We start from the raw sequence: 7901 nt of genomic DNA, 5'->3' as shown, positions 1-7901 counted from the left end.
AAATTCCTCCAGATCCTGAGGGTCGACCATTCACTCATTCATCACCCTTCATGCCCCCCGTGTGTGCCGTGCTAGGCACAAGATGCACATCACCTCTGCTCCCTTGGGGTTTAGATTTCAATGAGGAGACAGACATTAAGCAAATAATTGCACAACTTATTATTTATTTACAACTGAGATTATACCATACCCATGGCATGAGGAAGACAATGTTGTGGGACCACAAAATGTACCTTGGCAGAGGGTGTATTTCCTAAGAGCCAGAGGGAAGGAGACTGGGGGGATGGGCGAAATAGATAAAGTGGATTAAGAGTACACTTACCTTGGGCCGTCTGGGTGGCTCAGCCAGTTATGCATCCAGCTCTGGATTTCAGCTAAGGTCATGATCTCAGTGTTGTGAGATCAAGCCCTGCATAGGGCTCTGGGCTGGGCAGGGAGCCTGCTTAAGATTCTCACTCTCCAGCTCCCTCTGCCCCTCCCCTGCTTGCTCTCACTCTCTCTTTCTCTCTCTCTCAAAAAAAAAGTACACTTACATTTTTTTTTAATGTTTATTTATTTTTGAGAGAGAGAGACGGAGACAGTGAGCAGAGAAGGGGCAGAGAGAGAGGGAGACACAAAATCTGAAGCAAGCTCTAGGCTCCAAGCTGTCAGCACAGACCCTAACACAGGGCTCAAACTCACAAACCGTGAGATTATGACCTGAGCCAAAGTCTGATGCTTAACGGACCAAGCAACCCAGGTACCCCCAAGATAAGACACTTCTAAACTTTCGGGGAAAAAAAACCCTCAAAAATTGAGGCAAAACTCAAAAATTTTATTCTAACACACAGAAAAGAACATGATAAACATCAAAAATTGAAGGAAAACTTAAAAATTCTATCTTAATACACACACACAAAAACATGATAAACATCAATATACGGAGACTAGAAAACATACTTAAGTGTCAGAAAGAAGTCTAAACATCCTTGATCTCAATAAATATGAATGGACAAAATTATTTTAGGGGGAATCTAAGCCTTTCAGATTTTTGAAATCCAGCTTGATGTTATTCACAATTCAAACTGGTAACAAAATGACACAGGAAGTTAAAGGAATGATAAAAACACAGTAGGCGTGGTCATATTGACATGAGACAAAATAGGAAATCTAAGTTGAAAGCATTAAGTAAGATGATCTGACTTGGAGGGAGCCTGGCTGTTTTCCTGCCTGAAATAGTCACACGGTCCTAAAAACCCAAAACGTAGGTTAGCTAAGGAACAGATATGGCAAAGATACAGTGGAAATATCTGTGAGGTACGTGTGTATGTCAGGGTGTATGTTTACGTGTGTGTAAAGGTACATGTAGGACTGTGTGATCAAAACGCTTCTGGGATCTGCGATCCACCCCCCTTCCTTCTGTAAACACCTAGCCATAGTACTATGTTGGGCTGTAGCTCTCTGTCCCCCTGGAGCTGACCATCTAAGTGTGGCAACTCGGCCACAGGTCCCTAGACAGAAGAACACCCATCCCAACAAGCTAAGCATCCCGCCAGGGAGGAAGCCGGTCCGTGAGAATGTGGCATACGGACCAGTCTTCTGGATGGGGAGGTCCCTGTACATGCGGAGCCATGATCTCCCTCCATCAAGGGGAACAGCTCACGGATCAATATTTGCTCCCAGTACCGCAGTCACTGCTGCAAAGTCTGCCCGGGAAACCCCGGAGCTCCCTTCCGAGAACATCCGGCTCCCTGGACACCTGGCTGGGCCCGTGGGACCCCAGCCACAGAGAGACTTTTCACAGACCCCGTCATGCTGGGTGTTCCCGAAGCACACATCCCTCAAGCTCGCAGAGGCACCATCTGTTTCCCATTTGGGGAGCTGGTCATGCACCAGTTTGTTAAGAACTTCACCGAGGGGAAGAAAAGAAACAGCCTACTCAAAACTCCCAAGTAGGCCTGAGCTTGCCTGTGGTTTTATCACAGAGCGGGTGGCAGAGGGCCCGTGGCGCACCACTGCCATGAAAGCCGCGTTCCCCAGCCTTAATGGGGCCGTGCTAGACACCGGGTGTTTATGGCCTGGGCCGCTAGCTGTTGCCGGTGCTTGATTTCTAGAAGCATCAAGGAGCCTCAGGGATGGCTGCCCAGGGCTGGGAGGTTTGGGGGAGCAGGGAGGAGGGGCCGGAGGTGGAAGGTCATCCCCACAGTGGAACTGGGGTCAGATGAGAGGTGCCGGCACTGCTGGGAACTCAGCTGTGTCCTTCGTAGCCTGTGACGGTCCCTGCTGCCGCCCACCATGGGGACGGCAGAACGCCACGCACACGGTTCTGGAAGGCTGGCCTCTGGACCAGGCTCGCCTTCATTAATCTGCCTGCCATCGTGCCCCCGTGGAAAGAGGAAATTGTTTCATGCTCGCCCAGGGACCCGGGGAAAGGGCTCGGAGTGGGAAGAAGGGTCAGGCAGAGGGTGCTTGGGTATCGCTCCCAGAGCAGCCTCCTTGGGGAGCCGGCAGGCCCTTCCCGGGGAGGACCCCGGGGTTCTTGCAGCCCGGCTGGTGATTCGCCTGGTGGCAGGGCTGCTGGGGTTGCTATGGCTGACACTTGGGGCCTGAAACAATCAGGGCCTGTTTTCTGACAGAGATGACAAATGGAGGAAGTGAGGGCTGGGGGGTGCAAGCATAATGAAAACCATGGACAAGAGGAAATACCAAGTGCAAATTGTTGTAATGAATTGTAAAGGCAGGTTCTTGAAGGTGGGAGGAAACCTGGCGTGTTGCAGAGCCCATGTTGGAACTTGCCTTTCCGGGCATTTGGAGGTGACAGTAGACAGATGGCTCAGTAGCTCTGGAAACTGCCCCTGTAGCAGGTCCTGTCTGCGTGCTCAGATCAGCATGGGGTGTGCTCATCTGGCTCATGTCTGCGTCCCAAATATCAAGTATCATAGTGGGGCAAAGGTTGTTACTTCTAATACCAAAGGCAGTCTTTTTTTTTTTAATGTTTTTATTTTTGAGAGAGAAAGAGAGACACAGAGCACATGAGCGGGGCTGGGGCAGAGGTAGAGACAGAACCCAAAGCAGGCTTCAGACTCTGAGCTGTCAGCACAGAGCCCGACACAGGGCTCGAACTCGTGAACCCAGAGATCATGACCTGAGCCGAAGTCAGATGTTTAACCACCTGAGCCGCCCCGAGGCCCCACCAAAGACATTCTTCATGAGAAGCAGGTCCCTTGTTCTTCTGGGTACTGGGATCATTTGAAGAAATTCTCGGGAAAGAAGGAGCATGGAGGAGGGGGTAGGGGGAGCTCAACTGCTCTGTGCAACAGAGGGCAAGAATCTGGAGCTCCCAGGAGCAAACCAGGGGGAGGGCAAGGGAGCAGAAATGGAGGGGAAGGAAGACAAGTGTGCCGGCTGGATGGTGGGGGCCCAGGCCCCGGCTCCCTCACACTGTGAAGTCAGCCAAACCCCAGAGGCCTGGTGTGAGCGGATTCTGGAGAAACCACTGCAGGCAGATGTGGGGCAAAAGGACTGTGTGTGCACACAGGCTGGAGGCGGAGGCGCCCGAGAGCTGACACCAGCTGAAAGTTTTGGGGGGGAACGTTTTGGGGATTTGCAGGTCTGAATCTACAAATTTTTCGAAAACCCCACTGACCTATGTGTCACATGAGGGTCACTGGATGGTGACAGCCCCCATTCCTTGGCCAGGTGTCTGTCCTCCGTGCCTGTCCAACCCCCTGCACATCCAAATGGTTGGTCTTCGTGTCCGTTTCCCCATTTTTTTAAGTTATAATTTACACATAGTAAAAACTCCCCACTTTTAGGGTACAGTTCACAAGTTTGGATGAATGCTCACTGTTATATTGTATTGTCATCATCACCATCAAGATCCAGAACATTTCCACCATTCCAGAAAGTTCCCTTGTGTGCCTCTGAAAATCAAACCTTCCCCCATTCCAGTCCCTGTTCTATGTCCCCACGGTTCTGCCTTTTCCAGAATGTCGTATAAATGAAATCATACGGTACCCAGCCTCTTGAGTCTGGCCTCTTCTGCTCAGCAGAACAAACGAGATTTGGCCAGGCTGTTGTGCCTGCTTCTTTTGATTGCTGAGCCTGCAGTCCACTTGATGGGTGCATCCTAGTTCGTGGGTGTATTCCCTAGATGAGGAACACTTGGGTTCCTTCTCCACGAGTCCTTTTGATCTCGTCTTTTGTGAAACATTTTACTGGTGGGAATTAGACAAAGAAAAAAAAAAGCCAGTAATCCTGCCAGACTTTAGTAATTCTTCTCCTTCTCCAGGGACCTCAGTTAGCTTTTGAGGTCTGTTTCCTCATTTAAGATCTGCCTCCCAAGCTTGATGTAAATGACTGATTTTATAACTTAACAAAAAGACTTTGGTTTGGTTTGGTTTTACAGCAGTCTTAGTGAGATATGGTTCATACACCAGCCAATTCACCCATTTAGTGTTTTGTTTGTTTGTTTTTGCGATGGGGGGGGGGGGGGAGACCCAGACTCTGAAGCAGGCTCCAGGTTCCCAGCTGTCGGCACAGAGCCCAGCGCGGGCCTCAAACCCATGAGCCATGAGCTCATGACCTGAGCCAAAACCAAGAGTTGGATGCTTAACTGACTGAGCCACCCAGGCACCCTGAATTCTCCTATTAAAGTGAACAACTCGGGGCACCCGGGTGGCTCAGTCGGTTAAGCATATGATTCTTGGTTTCGGCTCAAGTCATGATCTCATGGTTCATGGATTCAAGGCTGAAGTTGGGCTCTGCTCTGATAGTAAGAGCCTGCTTGGGATCTTCTCTGTCCCTCTCTCTGCCCCTGCCCTGCTCGCTCTCTCTCTCAAAATGAATAAATAACTTTAAAGTGAACAGATCAATGGCTCTTAGAATATTGACAGAATTGTGCTCCGTCACCTGAATGGATTCGAGAATGCTTTAGTTACTGCAGTTCTTTAAAGTATACAACCTTTAACTGTCATCTCCAGCCCTGATCTACATTCAGTCACTACAGACTTGTCTACTTGGGGCATCTCATAAAAATGCAACCCCGCAGTATACAGTCCTTTTGTGTCTGGTTTATTTCATTTAGTATAATATTCGCAAGGTTGACCCAGTGCCGTCGCCTGTAGCATTACTTCATTCCTTTTTATTACTGAATAATAGTCCATTGTGTAGTTGTGCTGCTAGTTTACACATTCATCAGTTGACGGACATTTGGGTTGTTTCCATTTGGGGGGCTATTACGAATAATGCTATGAACACCAGCGTGCAGGTTTCTGTGGGAGCATATGTTTTCAGTATATATCTAAGAGGCAAACTGTTGGATTATAGGGTAACTTAATGTTTAGCCATTTGAGGAACTGCCAAACTGTTTTCCAAAACAGCACCAGCATTTTCTATTCTAAAAGGCACTTTGAACATGGCAAAGTATAACACAAATAGTTACAATTTAATATTATTCATTGAAATGGCAAGAACAGTACTTGAGCATTGTAACAATTTAGACAATACCAAAGTATCTAAAGTAACACTGCCCCCCCCCCCACCTACTTAGCCCCACAGAGAATCACTGTAACCACCTGGTACGAGTCACTCAGCCTCTTGCTCTTGCTCAACACACACAAAACTTACATCCTTTTGTCAAAATGGAAATGCGTCCTTACTATACACATGACTGTAACTTCCTTTTTAAAAATTATGGTAAAAGATACATATCGTAACATACACCTTTTTCACCACGTTTAAGTGCACAGTTCGGTGGTGTTAAGGACTTCCTACAGTTGTGCAGTCATTTTCACCGTCCATCCACAGAACTTTTACACCTTGCAAAACAAACTCTGTACCCATTAAACCACGTCTCCCCATTTCCCCCTCCCCAAGCCCTGGCAATCACCATTCTACTATCTGCATCTAAGAATTTGATGGCTCTTAGCACCTCATGGGCGTGGACTCCTACAGTATTTGTCTTTCTGTGACCGCCTTATATCACTTAGCATCGTGTCTTCGAGACTTCTCCCTGTAGCAGGTGTCCAAGCTGCCTTCCTCTTGAAAGCTGAGCCATTACCATACGTCCACCATGTGGTGATGACCCACTCATTTGTGGCAGCTGCCTGGGCTGCAGCCACCTTTAAGCAGTTGTGAACAGTCCTGCTAGGAACACAGTTGTGCAAATGTCTCTTCACATCCCTGCTTTCAATTATTTTGAGTACGTGACCTCTAATTCCTTTTTTTAATTAGACTTTTCCTTGAATTATGTCACTTAAAAAAGTTTTCACTGTACTAACATGGTTCTCCCAGGTCATGAAATCATCTTCATGCTTTAAATTGCTCAGTTTTCCTCCTTAGTATGGGTTCTTTCTAATCTATTTTTACCATTTCCCCTTCTGAGAAGTTGAATAGCCCTTACTGCTGGCTGTTTCCCACAGTGCAAAGCTCCCCATGTGTGCTGGGTGATGGGATCCTCACCACAACACAGTTGGGTGGATATAATGAGTAGCCCCATCTTCTAGATGAAGAAACTGAGGAGAGAGTGCATCAGTAATGTGCCCGAGGCTGTTCTGCTGGTAAGGGCTGACATTAGATATCAAAGAGATTTGTATTCCAGGAGCCATGAGACCGACTCCCCATTGAAAGTAGGTCTTCCTTTCAATGAGTGTCCTTTCTCAGAGGTCAGGTTTCCTGGAGTCTCAGAAAACCAGAGAAGGTCCCCCACCTCCTAACAAGGGCCATCGGTCACCCTCTCTTCTGCTTCCTTTCCTTTTCCTCTTTGACCTCTCACTTGCTCGGTCCCACCTGACCCCCACCTCTTCCACACTATCCAGGTTCAGGTGACAGAAACCCAGCTTGAATCAGCTCACACAAACAAAAAGAATTTTTTGGCTCATTTCACTGGGAACATAAGGGTGCATATGGCCTCAATCATGATTGGATCCAGGGGCTTGAATGAAGTCATCAGGCTCTTTCTCCATCTCCCAGTTCCGCTTGTCTCTGGATAGTGACCTAGTTCTTTCCTGTGGTGGACAGACTTTCTCCAGGAGGTAGAAAGCCTAGCCCCCAGAATCTCCAAAGCTACAGCCTCAAGGCCTAGCTATCCAACCGGCGGGAGGGCTGTTTCCTTCTCCCAGTGTCCATATATTCGTCTCAGGGAAGGACCTCAATTGGCCCCGCTTGAGCTGTATGTTAATTCCATAACCAATCACATGGCCGGGAAGCGGCAGTATTAGGACTAATACAGATTCCAGGACGTGGAAGACAGTATGTGATACCAAAGAGAGGGGAGGAGGAAGTGTGTGTGCTGAGCAGAAACAAAACCACCATTGCCCTTTGTCTGCTGTGGCCAAACAGCTCCTCTGACCAGCAATAACTCTCCACATGTGGCTACTGCTGTTACTATGTTACTGACACCACTGCCAGTCAACCACACACACACAAACACCTCCCCCAACCGCCATGCTCAGAGTGGACCCTGAGCACTCTGGTTCAGAAAGAATGTAAACCTCACATCTACGAAGGTATCCAACCCATCCAGCCCTGTTTCCATCATTCCGGAGGAGACACCACACTATCCAAACATTTTCATCATCCGCTGCTCCTTCCAACTCACTCCCCAGGCTTAGCTCATCTTTCAGCAAGCCTTGTTGCTTCCCCCACTCTAAGGTACGAGAACATGAGGTACCCAGATGTCCTGGCTGTTTACAGTACACGGAGCATGAGGCTGTGCGTGTGGCTCCCTGCTCATCCCTGGATCCTTTCTCGCTGCAGTCCTAGGCTCTGATGATTGCTACAAGCCAAATGGTCACGGACAAGCCTGGTCATTACGCTGCCTCTTCCCCTTGACTCACTGCAGCCTGACCAGATGAAATATTTGGTTTCTTCATCATCAGGAGGCCTAATGTTTTTTGCCATTTGATTGACTGTTAAATGAA

Source organism: Suricata suricatta, chromosome 2 (genome assembly GCF_006229205.1).
Source record: "Suricata suricatta isolate VVHF042 chromosome 2, meerkat_22Aug2017_6uvM2_HiC, whole genome shotgun sequence".
In the NCBI taxonomy this organism is placed as follows: domain Eukaryota; kingdom Metazoa; phylum Chordata; class Mammalia; order Carnivora; family Herpestidae; genus Suricata; species Suricata suricatta.
This window is presented reverse-complemented; position numbering follows the sequence as displayed.